Source organism: Diplotaxodon limnothrissa, linkage group LG2, assembly GCF_057381915.1.
Source record: "Diplotaxodon limnothrissa isolate DT_005_m linkage group LG2, D_limnothrissa_male_GT1.1, whole genome shotgun sequence".
NCBI lineage: Eukaryota > Metazoa > Chordata > Actinopteri > Cichliformes > Cichlidae > Diplotaxodon > Diplotaxodon limnothrissa.
Window position 1 is genome coordinate 27,201,400 of NC_140597.1, and position 19,668 is coordinate 27,221,067.

The window sequence follows — 19,668 nt, forward strand, 5'->3', positions numbered from 1 at the left end:
GTTGGTGCAGTGGTAATATTTCAGATTTATCTTTGATTATCTTCAGACGCATCAAGCGAAAACACTTGCCTCTGCTATTTACGGTGAAGCTCGTACAGTAGCTCTTGTGTTATTTAGCACTCCAGCAACATGCCAGTAATGCCAAAGGAACAGTTGAAAGTGCCAGTTTAAAAAAGGAGGTACTGGGGAAGTGTGCTTGGCCCAGGTTAGTCTAGTGTTTTGGGACATGCCTGCATGCCTTCTTCGAAGCAAGAGTCAGAGCGTCAGCAGCCAAAACAGCTTCAAAGTCACACCAGTGCACTGAAATGACCCTGAATTATATATCGACCTCTGTCTTTGCTTTAGTTAAGTGAAGTGAAGTTGCAGAGGATTTCATCAACAACCACCACCCCCACTCCTCTTTTCTTTGGATCTTTGATTTGAAAGTTGGGAACACAGTTGAACAAAATCTTCCTGATAGCTAAAACAGGAGTTTCACAGATTTTTTTTTTCCTATTAAAGGAGAAAGTAAAATTCTTAATCTTTAGACAGGATAAGACTGCTAGTTTAGTTTAATATGACAGCTGGAAACTGCTTATAGGGATTTTAACAGAATTAATTAGTGAGCATTGTAAGTACTAGTAGGCGAACTTTTAAAAAAGACCATGAGGCTCGTTCCTAAGTTATGTAAGAAACGTGCGCTATCAGATTCACCTAATATAGTCAGCAGTCCCAAAAAGCTCGATTTCGAAACTGCAAAGAGCAGTTCTGGCACAGATACAAAGCCCAGCAGGAGAGAAAAATGTGTTTTCAGGTTTATCAGTGTGGATACAGCCTAAAACCCCAGATTACATGCAATTGGTCACTAATCAGATTTTCCACTCCGCCTCTGCCACAGCGATACTGCTCTCAGTGTTTGAAACCCTCTTAAAAGTCTGGTTTTGTTCACTGTTTGCTTTTATCAGAACTCACACCTCACGTAACTATTTCTTTCCTTCTACCACACAAAACACAAAATTCCAGCTCGCTTTTAGAGCATCCCAGAGCATGTCTTGTGATGTTGTTTGAAAATTTTCTTCCTCAAATGATGCCAAATATTCACTGGGGTTGAGGTCTTGTGACTGCTGATGGAGAGCCATGCGAGCAACACTTGTTGCTCTCCCTTGCAGCTCTGATGCATGTTAAGACTCATTGTTTTACTGGAAATTTAATCTTAATGCAACACCAGGAGGTTGTGGCACGAGGGATTTTACAGCAAGCTTCCCCGGGATAGAGCCCACTTCTATTTGCACTGCAGGGAGATGATCCATAAAAAATTACCAGACCTAAATATGCAAAACACACTCCATGGTGGAATCTGATTATGTATTACGAGCAGTGTTGGTCAAATTACTTGAAAAAAGTAATCAGTAACTAATTACATATAATTAGTTACTGATATATATCATATAAAATCTAATCAAATGGAAAAGTCTCTTTTTAAATCTTGTTTTATTAGTTTTAATCTTTTAACTTTAAATTTAATTATATACAACATTCTCTGACTTGAATAAATTAGTTTAACATTTAAACCTATTTTCTGCACATTCCAGCACATAAAATAAAATATTTTTTGTGTTTACACTCACTCTTTCAAATAGATGCAAGTAAAACACAGCAGAAAATAAATAAAATCAAAGACTAGCGGTCCTGTTGCTCTATTTTCACCTGTAAAGCAGTAGTGGGGTAGGCGGAGGTTTACCCTGGTGCAGGTGTGCCACAGCCGTGAGTTGAACAATGGGAAATTCTCTGTGAGTTTCCCATTACGTCGTAGCGCACTCGGTGCTTGCTCGGAAGTTTAGGGGTTTTTTTCGCTGTAAAAAGAAGTTTTCTTCCCACGCACGATGGACGCTAATGTTTTTGTCACTTTTTATGGAATCAAACTCAAAGTAAGGTCAGTACTTCCACGCTTTAAACGCTGCACGCTCATACTCTCTCCCGCACTCGATATATGATCCATTGTTGATCTGCACACAGCTGTTGTCACGAACGTCGCACTCGCTTACGTCAATGTCATGACACATTCTCGCAAAAAATATCACGGTTTTAGTAACGCAATAACGCAGCGTTCCTACGGGAAAGTAACGGTAATCTAATTACCATTTTTGCAATAGTAATCCCTTACTTTACTCATTACTTGAAAAAAGTAATCAGTAACTAATTACATATAATTAGTTACTGATATATATCATATAAAATCTAATCAAATGGAAAAGTCTCTTTTTAAATCTTGTTTTATTAGTTTTAATCTTTTAACTTTAAATTTAATTATATGCAACATTCTCTGACTTGAATAAATTAGTTTAACATTTAAACCTATTTTCTGCACATTCCAGCACATAAAATAAAATATTTTTTGTGTTTACACTCACTCTTTCAAATAGATGCAAGTAAAACACAGCAGAAAATAAATAAAATCAAAGACTAGCGGTCCTGTTGCTCTATTTTCACCTGTAAAGCAGTAGTGGAATCATGAGAATGAGAATCATGAAGTTTGAAGCTGAAATGTAGTCATGTTGTATGCCCACAAATTGGATGCCAGGTAGAAGTAAAAGCAGAATTGTATGGTAAGTTGGATGAAGAGGTGGAGAGTGTTTCCGGGGGAAGAGAGTAGTGATTGGAGCAGGCTGCAGCGACATATGGGTGAAGGGAACAGAGGTAACGAGGAGGTGAGGTGTTAGGTAGGTATGGTGTTGAGGAGAGAAACCTGTAACGACAGATGGTAGTGGATTTTGTGAAGAGGATGGAAATGGCTGTGGTGAACATGTACTTGAAGAAGAGGGTGGAAAAATGGGGTGATGTATAAGAATAGGGGGAAGGTGCACACGGGTAGATTACATCTTATGCAGAGGGTGCAATCTGAAATACACTCAACAAAAATATAAACGCAACACCTTTGTTACTGCTCCCATTCCCCATGGGATGGACGTAGAGACCTAAAATTCATTCCAGATACACAATATAACCATCCTTCCCAAACAGTGGTCACAAATCAGTCCAAATGTGTGGTAGTGGGCACATCTGCCATATTGAGATAATCCATCCCACCTCACAGGTGTGCCACATCAGGATGCTGATCTGACATCATGAGTAGTGCACAGGTGTACCTCAGACTGCCCACAACAAAAGGCCACCCTGGAATGTGCAGTTTTGTCTCACAGCAAAATGCCACAGATGCCACAAGCAATGAGGGAGTGTGCAATTGGCATGCTGACAGCAGGAATGTCAACCAGATCTGTCGCCCGTGCATTGAATGTTCATTTCTCAACCATAAGCCGTCTCCACAGGCGTTTCAGAGAATATGGCAGCACATCCAACCGGCCTCACAACCGCAGACCTCGTGTAACCACACCAGCCCAGGACCTCCACATCCAGCAGGTTCACCTCCAAGATCGTCTGAGACCAGCCACACAGACAGCTGCTGGAACAATTGGTTTGCACAACCAAACAATTTCTGCACAAACTGTCAGAAACCGTCTCAGGGACGCTCAACTGCATGCCCGTCGTCCTCATCGGGGTCTTGACCTGACTCCAGCTCGTCGCCGTAACAGACTTGTGTGGGCAAATGCTCACATTCGATGGCGTCTGGCACGTTGGAGAGGTGTGCGCTTCACGGATGAATCATGGTTCACATTGTTCAGGGCAGATGGCAGCTGAGAATGTCCCAGTTCTTGCATGGCCAGCATACTCACCGGACATGTCACCCATTGAGCATGTTCGGGATGTGCTTGACCGGCGTATACGACAGCGTGTACCAGTTCCCACGAATATCCAACAACCTCGCACAGCCATTGAAGTGGAGTGGACCAACATTCCACAGGCCACAATTGACAATCTGATAGACTCCATGCGACGATGTGTTGCACTGCATGAGGCAAATGGTGGTCACACCAGATACTGACCGGTTCTGGGTCCCCAGACCCCCAATACCGCAAAAAACTGCACATTCCAGGGTGGCCTTTTGTTGTGGGCAGTCTGAGGTACACCTGTGCACTACTCATGATGTCAGATCAGCATCCTGATGTGGCACACCTGTGAGGTGGGATGGATTATCTCAATATAGCAGATGTGCCCACTACCACACATTTGGACTGATTTGTGACCACTGTTTGGGAGGGATGGTTATATTGTGTATCTGGAATTAATTTTAGGTCTCTACGTCCATCCCATGGGGAATGGGAGCAGTAACAAAGGTGTTGCGTTTATATTTTTGTTGAGTGTAGATAGAAGACTGAAAAGTGGCGTCAGGGGAGAAAGTAGCTAGGCAGCATTGGATGACGGTATGCAGAATGACTTTAGAAACTAAGAAGACGAAGCAAGTAAAGTGAGAAGCAGGGGTTAAATGGTGGATTTTGATGAAAGAATTCTGTGCAGAGTTCAGGGAGGGGTTGAGGCAGGCTCTAGGTGGTAGTGAAGCGATACCAGATGGCTGGGAACGTAGAGCTGAAGTGGTGAGGGAAACTGCCAGGAAGGTGTTGGGTGTAGTCTCAAGGCAGAGGAAAGAAGGCAAGGAGACCTGGTGGTAAAATGAGGAAGTGTAGTAGTATTCAAAGGAAAAGGTATGCATGTATGTGAGACTGAACACTAAGGAAAGAGAGCAGGAGTTGTACTGATTGGTTAGGCAGAGAGATTAAACTGGAAAGGATGTACAGTAGGTTAGGATGATTAAGGATAGAGATGGAAATTAACTAACACTTATGAATCAATACAATGCGAGATAGGAGAAGGGATGGTGTGGAGGACGGTTAGTGAATCGGGAAGTTCAGAGGATTAGTAAGAAGAGAATGAGGGCAGCTATGAAGAGAATGAGGAGGTTTTCATTGGGGGCGTCGAGGATCGACACAGATAAGGTTAGAGAGGCAAGTTCGAGATGGTTTGGACATGTGCAGATTGAGGAAAAATGATGGAAACTTGAAGCTAGAGCGTCCAGACAGGAGGAAAAGAGGAAGACCTCAGAGAAGATTCATGGATGTAATGAAGGAGGACGTGCATAGAGTCAATGTGACGGAGGAGGATGCTAGGGATAGCAGGAGATGGAAGAAGATGATCTGCTGTAACAACCCCTAAAGGGAGCAGCCACAAGAAGAAGAAGTGCTGTGCAAAAGTTTTCACTCCTCGTTTCTTTATATTTTTCCAAGGAGTCAGAAACTGTCACGGTGAGCTGTGTGGCTGGCAATGGCTGGACCCAAGTGCAGGACTCCGAGACAGAATAGTTAACTCAAAAGTGGCAGCCTTATTTGCTGGCATAAGAAACTTGGCCACACAAAAATAAAACTCCAACTAGGAAGGTTAAGTAAACCAAGAATACTTGGTGACTTGATATGAGCTGACGATACAAGACAAGAGACTCACACACACAACTAACGTGGAGGACGCAACAACTGGCAGGGAAAAAACACAGGGCTTGAATACAAACTGAGGTGATTAGGGAATGTGAAACAGGAGGAGAGCACAGCTGAGAGTAATCTGACATATGGCCTGTATTTGTATAGCGCTTTTCTAGTCCCTAAGGACCCCAAAGCGCTTTACACAACCTGTCATCCACCCATTCACACACACATTCACACACTGGTGATGGCAAGCTACAATGTAGCCACAGCCACCCTGGGGCGCACTGACAGAGGCGAGGCTGCCGGACACTGGCGCCACCGGGCCCTCTGACCACCACCAGTAGGCAACGGGTGAAGTGTCTTGCCCAAGGACACAACGACCGAGACTGTCCAAGCCGGGGCTCGAACCGGCAACCTTCCGATTACAAGGCGAACTCCCAACTCTTGAGCCACGATCGCCCCATGACAAGACAAAGGTGAAGCAAAAATCAACACATTGAATAATAATACACAGACTTTCAAAGTAAAACAGGAAACATAACAGACGAGGACTTGACTAGGGGATACAGCTGACAGAGAACAAATGAACACACTGGCAAAAATGACTGTACACTAAACAGAAGTAGCACAGAACCACAACCTAAGAACTAGAACACAAGAAATGCTAAGGAACTAAGGAGCTCGGAATACTAGAGACAGAAATCAAAACCAAGAGGCTAGCAAAAACACATCATGAATTCAAGGAGAACTAATAGAGAATAACAGAAAAACACAGTCCACAGACTCAGGACTGTGACAGAAGTGGTCTTCAGCAACAGTTCTCCAGGCTTCCTGAAGGTTTTTGTCTCTTTTTCAGTCATTTTCAAGGTAAAAAGTTATTATTGTCAGTTCACAAGTTATTCTAAGACTTCCCTGTTTGCCACATTTATGATTTTCGCTCACATTATTATTGCATATTCTAAGGCTGCGTCAACATCCACATACTTATTGAACATGTGTAAATAAAATGTATGAATATGAACCCCGTCAGAGGAATCGACAGTATGGCTCACTAGTTCGCCTCCATTTCACAGAGTAGTTAAGAATAGGATCGCTTTCTTTCCCTTCGTGTACAGTGGTGCCATTTATCACAATTTGAAATCTAATGCATGTCATTTTAGAAGAATGCATCTTAACTAAGTAGTTTTGAAGTCTAAACACCAAATGAGAGAGACTGAAATCACAACTTATGTGTAAAACACAGTACCAAATTAAATTAGAATATAACCTCTAGATCCAATAAAAAAGTGACCACTAATTCGGTCAGTTTTTAAGGGTTAGTAATTTGTCCAACGTGCCTCTGGTCCAGCGTGCGTCTGTGTGTATTACCACTGTAAAGTGCTTTGCAAATACATATGTTGATGAATGTGTATCAAATTACAGACTATAAGTGTGCAACATCTTCAAGTTAGCTTTGAGTTTGGATCATTAAATGCATTCTTTGAAATTAGGGTTTAAATTTTTTTTCAGAGAGACTAATAACTTTATTGAACCTAATTCTTAATATTAAACCAGCATGCTGTCACAGGAGGTTGTTTACTTTCATGGAGCAGTTCACCCGAAAGCAGTACGCTACAGTCAAATCAACAATACTGCCTTTGGGAAATTTAATAATAATAGAAGGAGGCGGATGCTGAAGGCAGAGCTGGGCTTAGATGGGTGGGGAGACTGTTGTGGAGTGGATCAACTTGCACAAGGGTAGAAACACTGCACTGTGTGAGATTAATCTGAATAAGGTGTGACAGTGTACTTTAATCAGCTATATTATCTGTTGATGCATATATATGACACAGAAAAGTAAGCTCTGTGAAAATAAACAAAGCCTCTACAGTTTTTGTTCAGGATTCTGCTCCTCCAGAATCCTTCTCCTTTCTACTTGAGTGCAACTAAGACATTTTTTTACGTTATCAGAAAGAGCGCAATTTAGGGGGATGAAGAAGCATGGTTTAGCACCCTGTGACAAAGGAAAACTGAAGACACATCGAAACCCTGGAGAAAAGGTGAAAATCACAGGGGAAAGAGAGGGTGACATTCAGAAACTATGCCATTTTCTCTGTATATCGTCATCTTGACATTTCTCTGCTAGGAAGCAGTAAGTAAGCTCGTCATGACTTTCTCTGGGTAAAAACAAAGTTGTGATTAGTTGGAAAAAACGTGCACAAAGTAAAGCCCTTTAAAATGATTGGTGCTTTTTAACACTCAGGAGAACAATATGAACCCAGCAGTACAGTTGCAGTGGAAGTCCCTGATCAAGCTCAGGCACTTTACCAATTATGTTTTATCTCCTCTTCCCCTGCTTAGCTTCAGTTCTTCATTTCTTGCATTTGCATATACTGCATATGCTAGATTGCATTACTTCATTAATCCTTATAAGTTTAAGACGCTTTGTAGTCCTTTGTGGCAAATAGTAAAAACTACAAAGGTCAGATTGGTCCCGGCAGATAGTTAAAAAAACTAATCTGAGAGCACATTAAGGTGGCTTTAGAGCAGTATTAAAGGCAACTAATATATGATAAGACAATATATCACATGTCTCATACAGCCATGTAAAAAGGAAAGTACATTTAAGGAGACAATACAAATAATCAGGTCCTAATCAGATCTTAAATTTAGGTAAATATAACCTGAGATGAACAACACGATATTATATCATTATGCATTTGACAAAGATTAAGCCTAAATGCAGAAGCAGTGTGAGGAAAAACTAAGTGCATCCTCACTGCTTCCATAGAAGGATGGTAAGTGGCTGCTGGGTGCTGCTAATGAAATGCAAACGATTAACTGATGATCACCTTTATAAAAGCAGCTACTCTGGAAACATTCAGGTGTGAATCCACAATCGTACCAGCAGCGAATGTATTGTTGTCCCAGTCAGTTCACCCCAAGATCAAACCGTGCAATGCTCAGAGAAATTGCAAACAACCCAAGAGCTACATTTCAGGCTCTAAAGGCTGCAGTTAGCATGTTAAGTGTTTAAGTTCATCACATTACAATTATAAGAAGACCAAGCAAGTATGGCTTGTTTGGAAGGGATGCCTGGAGAAAGCTTCTTCTCTCAAAGATTTGCAAAATTGTATCTGAACAAACCACAAAATGTCTGGAACAATGACCTTTGGATGGATGAGACCAAAGTGAAAAGGTTTAGTCATAATACACAGTATCCCATTTGGAGCAAACCAAACACAACATATCAGAACAAACATCTCACACCAAGTGTCAAGCACGGTGGTGGAGCGGTGATGATTTGGGCTTGTTTTGCAACCACTGGATACCAGATTATTCAGATGTGAAGCCATCTGTCTGACAGCTGAGAGACGTTAAGAGCAACATCAATGAACTAAAGCAATATTGTAAGGAAAACATTTTGGCAAAATTCCTCCACAACGATGTGAGAGACTGAAAATGATTATTTCACCAAAGGTGGTTCTATAAGCTACTGAATCATGGGGTGAGCTTATTTGGCTTAGTCTTTGTTCCAAAGAATAGCGACACAGTGGGATGTGTCATGTGTTCATTATATCCTAACATGAAAAAACATGAACTGAAAGAAATTACAGATATGTAGTTGAAATTTGGAGGGTGTTACGCTCTTAAAGCACCCGCTAAGTGTGGAAAAACAGCAAATTTTGGGAATGCTGGACTGGACGTCTGCCAGAGATAATAATAAGGAGACATGACTGATGCACTCAAATTGGCTACATTCAAACTTCACCATGCCAAGCTGCAAAGGACATGTGCAGTTTCTGTGAAATTCCAGGGGTTTCCACAAACAATTCTTAGTTATAAGGAAAAATTAGAAAACGACTGAGACTGCAAACTCTGAACCACAACTTTGCAGGGGTATACTGTAATTTCTTTTTCACATGACTGTATATTACGTAAATATTATGTAAATTATTGAACTAATTTTCCATGCAGCAACTTTTCAAACTGCTAAAAGCACCAAACACGAAACAAACTCCACTACAGATCCTCCACCAACTCTTCCAGTGAGGCAAGACCTTTGACTTAAAGCTTTTCTTTTTAATAAACTGAATTAATGAGATTTTTAAAGCCTGATAAAGGAAAAAACTTGACTGACAGACAAACCTAAATCATCAACAAATGAGACTATGCTGTACTGCTGCACACATACTGTAGTATGCAAAGCAATTTGCACTAAAGCACAATATAAACCTCTTTATGTGTGACAGCAAGCTGACACTCAAGTGCCAACATTAAAGTGACAGAAAGCTTCTTTATGGTTTTCTAAATTAAAAACCTCTCAGAGTAAATGTGTGACTGTTCCTTTGTTGTTGTTGGGTTTTTTTTAGAGAACATTACTCTGGGCTTAAAGCAGAAAGCTAACAGAGCTGCTCGAATGTAGTCAGTTGTGCACATCAGTGATCCACGCTGGAAGCTCTTTGTGCAGTCATCTAGGCTCATAAGCTTGAAAGTATAAGTCATGGCCTCTGTTCCATTGACATAAAGAGGAGCCTTGTACTGACAAAGCTTGGTCTTCAGGCCTCGCCTAACATGACTTTTCAGCTACAGAAAAGAATGCATATTTGCAATAACAAAAATCATATAGGACACTGTGTTGAATGAAGGTTTTGTGCAATTCCTGCTTGAGCTAAAGATTCAGTGTTTTCTCATGAAGGCTTTCAAGAAAAACACACTCCAAACAGCGTAAACCCTCAGTCCCTGCTTCTTACTCAACAGCAAACTCCTCGGCAGCGTTGTCGTGCCAGGTCAAGTAAACAAATTTCTTAGATACATCTTGGCCGAACGCTATAAACAGCAAGCGAGGCAACATGAGAACACTGTGCCGTTTCCTGCTGTTGGTGTTTTAGTGTAGCATACCCAAAGCTATTTATGCATGTACACCGTTTTTAGCTTTTGTCAACCAGCTTAACTCCTAAAAGAACTGTAGTTTAAAACCTCGTGACTGTTTGATGACTTAAACATCAGGAGGAGATGACAGCTGTGACATAACCTTAGTAAAAATGTGGTATTATATTACAATTGTAACATTTCAAAAGCATTATTAATATAAATTATCATTTTAAATATTAATAAATAGTATAATTAATATATTCTATTATTATGTAATAACAGTTATTTAATCAAAAGAAGAAAACTTTCAAATTACTTTGAGTTTTAATTTGAGTCATTTGAGTCACAAGGTTGAATGCTTTATAGTGACGGAGGGGACTTATCTGAGGCTTCATAAGAGCATTTCTTCCATGTCTTCTTTTCTTTGTCTACCAGGATCTTGGAGGAAAACTGTTATTATCTAAACTATCAGAAAAGCACTAAGCTTATTTTAATTCTTGATTTTTAATAAGAACATTGGTCAAAATGTGCAAGATGAGCGTTTCTAATTTAAATTACAACAAATTTGAGTATTTTGTGGATTTAATTTTAGAGTCATGGGTGTAACAGAAAATGATGGCGTACTATTTCTTCCATGCTTACCAATTCAAGTGTTACCTTTTGTACCTCTTTGCTTTGTCTCCTTCACTGCCTGTGGGGAAGATGGGGTAATATTTTCCAACTATTATCAGGTACTTCTCGTGTCCGTGCTAGGGCACTGGTTCATTGTGTTCTGGCTCTTTTTCCTACTCTGTTCTAACAGGCTGAACATAATCAACTCCCCAAGCAATTTTTAATACAAATGACTCGGTAACTTCACAATTACACTTTTTTCTCATAACATAAAGAGACTTTCTGTTTCAGTACAGTTGCTGTAACAAATTTTATGAGCACATTACTCAGTGTAATGTCCAGTCTCATAGACGTAGATATGCAGAGCTGTGATACCAGGCCTATTGTTCCCCATTAAGAAGCAAACTTAAACCCCTTTTCAGCCATCTTTCTTCTCAACTGCTCTGCTCACAGGAGTATTTTCCTTGAAAAAAGCTGAAACAGCCAGCGCAGCAGCTGAGGCAGTGGCAGATTTTCAGCACCGTTTGTCTGCCTGTCTGTTGTTTTTCTGTCACTCTACTCTGTCAGCAAGATAAGACTAAAGCTCCTGAGCCAAATGAAACTTGGGGAAGAGATGGGGGAAAGTGGAACCCAGTTAAAATTTGGTCTGAATCGGGATCGGCTCTTCATATCTATGTATAAGTACACCCATACTCCCTCCATAGGAAAGGACAAATAGCAGCTAGGTGCTGCTAATCAAATGTATTTGATTAAACATTCATCAGTGAGTGTGAGCACCTCTAAAAAAGTAGAAGTTTTAGCAGTTTGCTGGTCTCAAGCTTTTAGGTATGTCTTTACATAATCTCACAATCTTCCCAACATTGGACATCTACGGTGGCCCTGAGAGGCCAAATGGACTGCAGCTTAAGAAAACACCAGCAATAAGAAAAACGCTGCAAAAGCACACAAAACACAACGGAAATAGGAAAAAAGAAAACAGAAATATGAAAAAACAGATTTCCGAAAGCACAAGGGAAGTGTTTCTGGGGAGACAATAACCTGACGGACCAGTTGCAGGAACCAAAATATGTTAAGAGTTGCGCTTAAAAGAAGTGGAGGATCTATCGGTTTTATGAGGAAAGAAAAGATGAGAGGTAAGTGTGTTAGCCTAAAAATCTGTCATCAGTATTATATGAATCATGATAAAACACACCTAGCATGTTTTGGGTTCCAGCAACTGGTTCGTCTGGTTATTGTCTCCCCAGAAACACTTCCCTTGTGCTATTGGAAATCTGTTCTTTCCTATTTCCGTTGTCGTTTTTCCTATTTCCGTTGTGTTCTGTGTGCTTTTGCAGCGTTTTTCTTATTGCTGATGTTTTCTTAAGATCAGTCCGTTTGGCCTCTCAGGGCCACCGTAGACATCCCCACAAATTCACCCCAAAGTCAGACTGTGCACTGCATGGAGAAAGTGCAAAAAAGACCAAGAGCTACATCTCAGGCTCTACGGGCCTCGGTTAGCATGTGAAATGTTCATGACAGCACAATTAGAAAAAGAGTGAACAAGTTTGGCTTGTACGGCAGAGTTTGCAGGGGAACACCTCTTCTCTCTAAAAAGAGCATGACAGCACGGTGTAGTTTACAAAGTCCCATCTAAACAAACCACAAGACAGGCGAGATAAAAGTAGAGGTGTTTACATAATGCACAGCTCCACGCTTGACAAATACCAAACACAGGATATGAGCACAAACACCTCATACAAACTGTCAAGCACAGCATGATTTGGACTGTTTTTTGTAACCACCACACCTGGCCACCTTGCAGTCATTCAGTCGACCATCAGTGATCGCTTCTGTTTACCAAAATACTCTAGAGTCAAATGTGAGGCTATCTGTTCAACAGCTTGGCCACAAATGAGCCACAGGACAGTGATCCCAAGCACAGCAGCAACTCTACAACAGATTTTTTGAAACAGAGTAGAAAAGCGCCAGAGAGTTTCACAGCAATGAGGGACCGATAATTCATAAAGAAAGCGACTGTTTTAAGTTATTGCTGTCATGAAAACCAGTTGGCTAAGGTTCTCCAATAAATAGATTCTCCTGGTGCCACCAGAAACCAGAAATGGGCAAACATCTTAGTGCTGCGCTTTTGTGATTCATCTTTGCTTTGGAAGGAAGTTGTCTCCTGATGCCAGAGGGTTGTAACACATCCAAAAACTCTTCAGTAACTGTATTTGGATAATTACCACAAGTACTATGAAGCAAATCCACCATAAAAGATATCCTCTGGCCTCGGTGTTCAGTACACTTTCTAAGCGCTCTTCTATTGTTTTACTTTTGTCATCAAGCTAATATTGCTACCCACAAAATAAATAAACACTACTAACAGCTCACTAATGCACCTCATATCTCTCCCACTCACTGGCACAACTACTGAAACGATTTCTGTCTCGAGGTGCTGGAAGAATCCTCCTCAATTTGTCTTCCTGCATCAAAGACTGAACAGAATATCCCGACCTGCTTCAAACACACTGGCTAACATGTTCCTATTGACGCCACTAAATCTAGTTACTTTCTCTGATTAAGCGATTCTCAGTCTCAACGAGCAGAGACGGCCCTTCCAGTCATCGAGCAGCGCCGCGTGAGATGGTAATGCGGGGTGAAATAACTGAGATTGAATATTGATCAGGTGTCTCTGTACAGCCCCGAGGCACCTCAATATAATCATTTCCACACTTGTTCTGCCTCCGTCGGGGCACACCTGATGGAGTGATGACAGAGGATGCAACCACGCTGTGCAAGGTGTTATCTGTCATATCTCAGCGCACACATACACACACACACTAGCATGCACGCGCAGGTTATGAAAGAGCGATCGGGTTACATTCAAGTGCTGATCCAGATGCATCGTAACTTAATTGTTTTGATCATCTATATTAAAAAAGGTGTGGAATGGAGATTAAATAGCTGGGAAATGATTGAGTGTTCTGAAATTGAAATGAGTTAGACTCGGCTCCATCCACTGAATCGGACTTTTCTTTATCTGCAGCACAAGTTTAATTGAACTGTGTCAGCAGTGTTAAAAAAAGCGGTGCTTAGACTGGAAAAGAGAGTGTCTGAGAGGCATATTGATTAGCTCCTCCTGGAGGAAAGGATCCTCCTCATCGCACTTCCTGGCAACACCTCCCCACAGGGCATCCATCTTAATGTGATATGACAACCCTCAGCCATATCAAAACGAAATCTGGACATTGATTTTGACATTCAATTTAAACGCTGAAAAACACTTTTCCGCTTTCATACACGCAGGCAGACGCAAGGGTGTTTGTCTTGCTAAGAGGGACTCCTGCTGTGGGCCTTGCACAGAGCACGCCGGAAGCGGACGCCCACTGTCACTTTCACAAAGTTTCTTGCTGTTCCTTGTGCAGTGTTTTCTATTAAACCCTACCCCACCTGGCCCCCACAGAAGGTCATAAATAGCTTTAAAGCGTGGCCTTTCTAGAGTGCGACAATAAAAAGGTCGGCGTTTTTTTGTTGTTTGTCCTCATAGAAGCTGAGGCTCTGGTGACTCGCATCTTTAATTCGTAACTGTAATAATGTGCAAATCCATCCACACAGAGCTCGTCGTGCTGCGGTTTACTTGCCAGAGAACATACTGTTTGAGTCGGGATGCTTAAAGGAGGCAATATGGTTTCAGCAATTGGCTCAGACTAGAGGAGGCAATAAAAAAAAAAGCCAGAAGACGAGAGGTTTGGCAGCAGAAACCAGCAGACCAGTTTAATAGGTGCAGACACTCTGTGCACAAATCTGCTATGAGGCTTAAAGAATAAATGCACCAGTGACACAACCAAGGCGGGGTGTGCTCATGCACAATATAATACGCACAATATTAAAAAAAGTAAGAACAGCCCAAGAAATTGTGATGTTTATGTATAAATTTGGACAGTCCTCGTTGAAGCAGCGCTGACTTAAACAATTATTGATTATCAAAAACATCCAGAGAGTCTGAAGTAAAGATAAAGCCTCGAAAGCCGGTATTGCCCTCTGTGGCAAACAACAACAACAAAAAATTACTGTAGCTATTTCGCACAATTGTTACATTTTGACCCCACTTTCGTGTCCTTCAGGAATGTTTTTATGTACCATGTGTTTCAAATCTCCCAACAGCATTTCAAAGGGATTGAAATCAGGGCTTTGGCTCTATCTCTTCCTTCCTGAGCCTTTTCTCGATATGTTTCTCTGTGTGCTTTAGAATAATTATTCTCCTGATAAACCCATTTACATTTTCACTGAAAATTGCAGACAGACAGATGCCTTCACATTATCATCAAGCACTCTTTGGCGCGATGCAGGATTAATAATTGAATAACTGACTGTGAGCTACCCAGTCCCCGAGGCGCCAAACAACCTCAACCCTTAATATTCCCACCACCTAATATTCTCATAGTTTCTCCTGAAGTCTGGGGGTCAGGGCCTAATATTTCTGCTTTTACCATGGCCAGACAACTCTGTCTTTCAGCACATTATTCCAAAAACACCTGCTCATCATCTTAATGTTCATTCTCTATGTTTTATCTATGTAATATTTTTCCGATTATGCATCCATCACCAGTCTGCCCTTAGCCTGGAAAAACTGGCATTCATTTGAAATCTGAGCCATTTGAAGAAGACTTTCCTTACAGCAGAATAGTTTATTTCAAATAATTTGGAGATCTTTTTAAACCCACAGCCAGACTGATAGACACCCACTGATAGCCTTTTCTGAAGGCCTCAGAGAGCTCGATAGATCTTGGCAGGATGGCACCAGCCCCACTAGAAAGAAGCCAAATATTCTTAAATATAGTCAAATTGTCCCGTATCAAGAAAAATGACAAAAGAAATCTGCCAATACGGCACGCCAGTTTTAATGGACTATAATTCTCAAAACTAGCTTCAGAGTCTAGACATAGAGATCAAAATGGGCCCTAAAACTAGAAAAAGATGCCAAATGTTAAGCAAGTTGTGCTTCTTACAAGCAATTTAAGTCTTTAAGGGGTTGTGATTCAGCTCTTTACCAATATAGTGGGGGTGCCATGTGAAAAGCAAAACCTGCTTTACCAAGTGAATCACAGCCACCTGACTTTGATATGTTCATCAGACTTTAGTTCAAGCGCTGCTCTCAAACAAAAGTCAAACAATTGAACTTTAAGTTAGTTTTATTATGCTTGAATAGTATTTGCACAGTATCATCATTTTCATTGGTAACACACAGACATCAGTGACAAGCTTCTGATAATAATCAATGCAAATGAGACAGTACCTGTCTGTGGACTCATTTAAAAAACAGATATGTAGCAGACAGGCCATTGTACTGTTTTAAATAGTTTTGAATGACAGTTTAATGAGACTCTGGGTGAATAGAGATCTGGCAGCATATAGAGATTCTGTACTTAATCTCGCCCCGGCGCCTAGAGTTATATGTTAGATGATGAAAAGATATCATATCAGAAACATTATAAGAGAGAGACATAGTCTGCTAGTAAAAGCCCATGCAGTACCGTATTGCTTGGTCTGCGATTTTAGTCCGTTGTTAGGTGGTTGTCAGGCAAGGTGATGGCGTCATAATACATACTTGACTTCATGTATTTTTCAAGTTTTGTGAACATCAGTAAGAAGTTACTGACACGACACAATGCTTTAAAAAAGGTGTTGAATGTGCATAAATGCAACAAATGGGTCATTTCAGTCCATTGGTAGGCGGTTGCTAGGCAACGTGGTGACTTCATAGCATCTGACGAGAACCTTCGGGGGACTAAGACGTACCAATGTGTCAAGTTGGGTTGCTCAAATGCTGATTGCGTAGGAGCAGTTGTTGGACGGATTTTGTGTATTATGGTAAGTAAAGGATTGTGAGGATTCAGCTCAGAGGAAAACAGTTTGTTTCAGAAGGAAAGTCGGCAAAGTTTTTAAGCATTTTCTTCATTTAATTTGTAAAATTATTCAAAACAACATCTTAAGTAAGTGTCCAGTGGCCTTTTAGGATGACTGTCAAGTTTGATCATACATTTTACTATTCGATCAGCTTTAAAAAACGAACAATTTTGTTTTGTTGAACTGGTATTGCCGATACTCGTGATTTGAAAATTAATGTTTTTTCATTGTCGCAGTATTAATTGTTACTGGGCTGTCTCTCATTGCTTAAAGAAATGTCCAGGCAAATTAAACAGTTTATTTATTATTATAAGCAGCACATACAGCCTATAAAAAGACCCCACAAAAGCATGTAATTTGACTTTATAGCCTACATTCAAACATGCAGTAATAATATTACAACTTTTTTTTTTTTTTTGACCTTGAATAAAGCTCTTCAGAAAACCCTGCCCCGAGGTCCATTAAAAGCCATTCTGGAGCTTTGGATTGCATCACATGATCTTTATCAGCAGACAGAGTTGGCCCGAGTTGTCGTGGAAATGCAGCTTTCTTAACATCCATTTTTTCCTAAAGGAGCTCAGGGATTTCTGGTTCACATCTGGGCGCGCTCAATCGGCAGCTGAAGATTACATGATGTCACTGAAAGCTCCAGAACAGCAAATTGATAAATAAGTTGTATCCTGACATGTAAATGAAGCACATTGTCAGTGTCTGAACATGTTCATGTGAGTGTTTTCGCAGCGCTGCATGTGCTTCTTCAGCCCCCTCCACCGCTCCTGACAGCTACAAAGGTCCCTTTCAACAAGGCTGCCACAGTGTTTGGGCATCTGTCCCACACAAGGAGGAGTGACTCGGTTCAATTCGCTCTTAGCTACAGCAGCCATCATACCATGACTTTGCTAAAAAACCAACACAAAAGGAGTGTGATTAAATTGCCTTGTAGTAACATATACTAAGGTGGGAGATAAACAAATCTGCAGAACTAAGGAATGCGAGGAAGTAGTCAGACACACACAACCCTCGCTTTCTCACTAATATGATTAAGTGGCACTTGTTGGCAGATGTGTGCATTATATAAGCTAGCCTTGATGATATGTGGAGAAATGACGTGATTATGACTGCACTGCTGCAAAGATGGGATTCTGTATTTCATGCCAAAAAAAGCTTAAACGTGAAGTGCATAAAGTGTGTAAGGAAGTCTTTTCGCTGTACTTTTAGCTGCATTGAAAGTGCCACTGGCTGATGTGTTCATGGTGGAGCTTAACATTATTAATATCCTGGAAATTAAATTGTTAATTAACATAATTCAAAGCATTTAGAAAGTTTTATTTTTACAGTGCAAAAAATGGTAAATATGACTTTTGAACACTCAAGGGAAACATCTCAATTTGTATTTTGAGGAGAGTAATGGGCTTAGCATAGAAGAAAGCTGGAAAAAGACTGCAGATGTTCACCAGCATAGATTATGCTACTTGGCATACAGCGATTAAACCTTTCCTCTGATGATACTTGGATACTTGGCACACAGTGATCAGAGAGCAACTAACACTGTGACATTAAAATTTAATCGGCACCAGAATGAAAAGCAGAAACAGAATTGCATTTTAACATTGAATAAAGTGTAAAGTACTAAAAAGTACTAAGTAAACTGTCCCACTCAGACCCATAGTCAGTAGCATAAACTCAGCCACTTATATTGCAAAACACCTTGCTACCATCCTTGCTCCTCTCGTGGGGAAGACCCCACACCACATCAAGAACTCCACCGACTTCACTGACAAGGTCCAGAAACTTACCCTGGATCCAGATGAAACCATGGTGTCCTTTGATGTAGTCTCTCTCTTCACTTGCATACCCACTACGGAGGCAGTGGAGACTGTCAGAAAACGACTACAAGAAGACAGCTCCTTGGAAAACAGGACCAACTTCACACCCGATCAGATTTGCACACTGTTAGGCCTCTGCCTTACCACAACATACTTCAAATACAACGAAGGCTTCTACAGACAACAACATGGCTGTGCCATGGGCTCCCCCGTGTCACCTATTGTAGCCAACCTTTACATGGAGGAAGTGGAAGGGAAGGCTCTTGGCTCTTTCAAAGGAAGAGTACCCAGCCACTGGTACAGATATGTGTTGTAGACGACACCTGGGTCAAAATCAAGACACATGAAGTGGAATCCTTCACTGCGCACATTAACACTGTGGATAAAAACATCAAGTTCACCAGGGAAGACACAAAGGATAACTGTTTGCCTTTCCTGGACTGCGCTGTGCACATTGAAGAGAATGGCAACCTCAACATCGAAATTTACCGGAAGCCCACACACACGGACCAGTACCTCCCCTTTGACTCCCATCACCCTCTGGAACACAAACTTGGAGTAATTAGGACCCTACACCACCAGGCAGAACATGTTCCCTCTAAGCCTGAAGGGAAAAAGAAGGAACACACGCATGTAAAGGAAGCACTTAAAACATGCGGTTATCCTAAATGGGCATTCTTAAAGTCAGCAAAGAAGCACAGAAAAGAAGATCAGACACCAGTGAGGGAGGATAAGGAGGACAGATGCAACAACATTGTCATCCCCTATGTAGCCGGTGTATCAGAGAAACACAGGAGAGTTTTCTCCAAGCATGACATCCCGGTGCATTTCAGACCCAGCAACATGCTCAGACAAAAACTGGTTCACCCGAAAGACAAAACTCCAAAACACAGACTTAACAATGTGGTGTATGCTGTACAGTGTAGCGAGGAATGCCCAGACCTCTACATTGGAGAGACCAAACAGCCACTTCACAAGCGCATGGCACAACACAGAAGAGCCACCTCCACAGGATAAGACTCAGCAGTCCATCTGCATCTTAAGGACAAAGGACACTCTTTCGAGGATGCCAATGTTCACATTTTGGACAGAGAGGACAGATGGTTTGAAAGAGGAGTGAAAGAAGCCATCTATGTCCACTG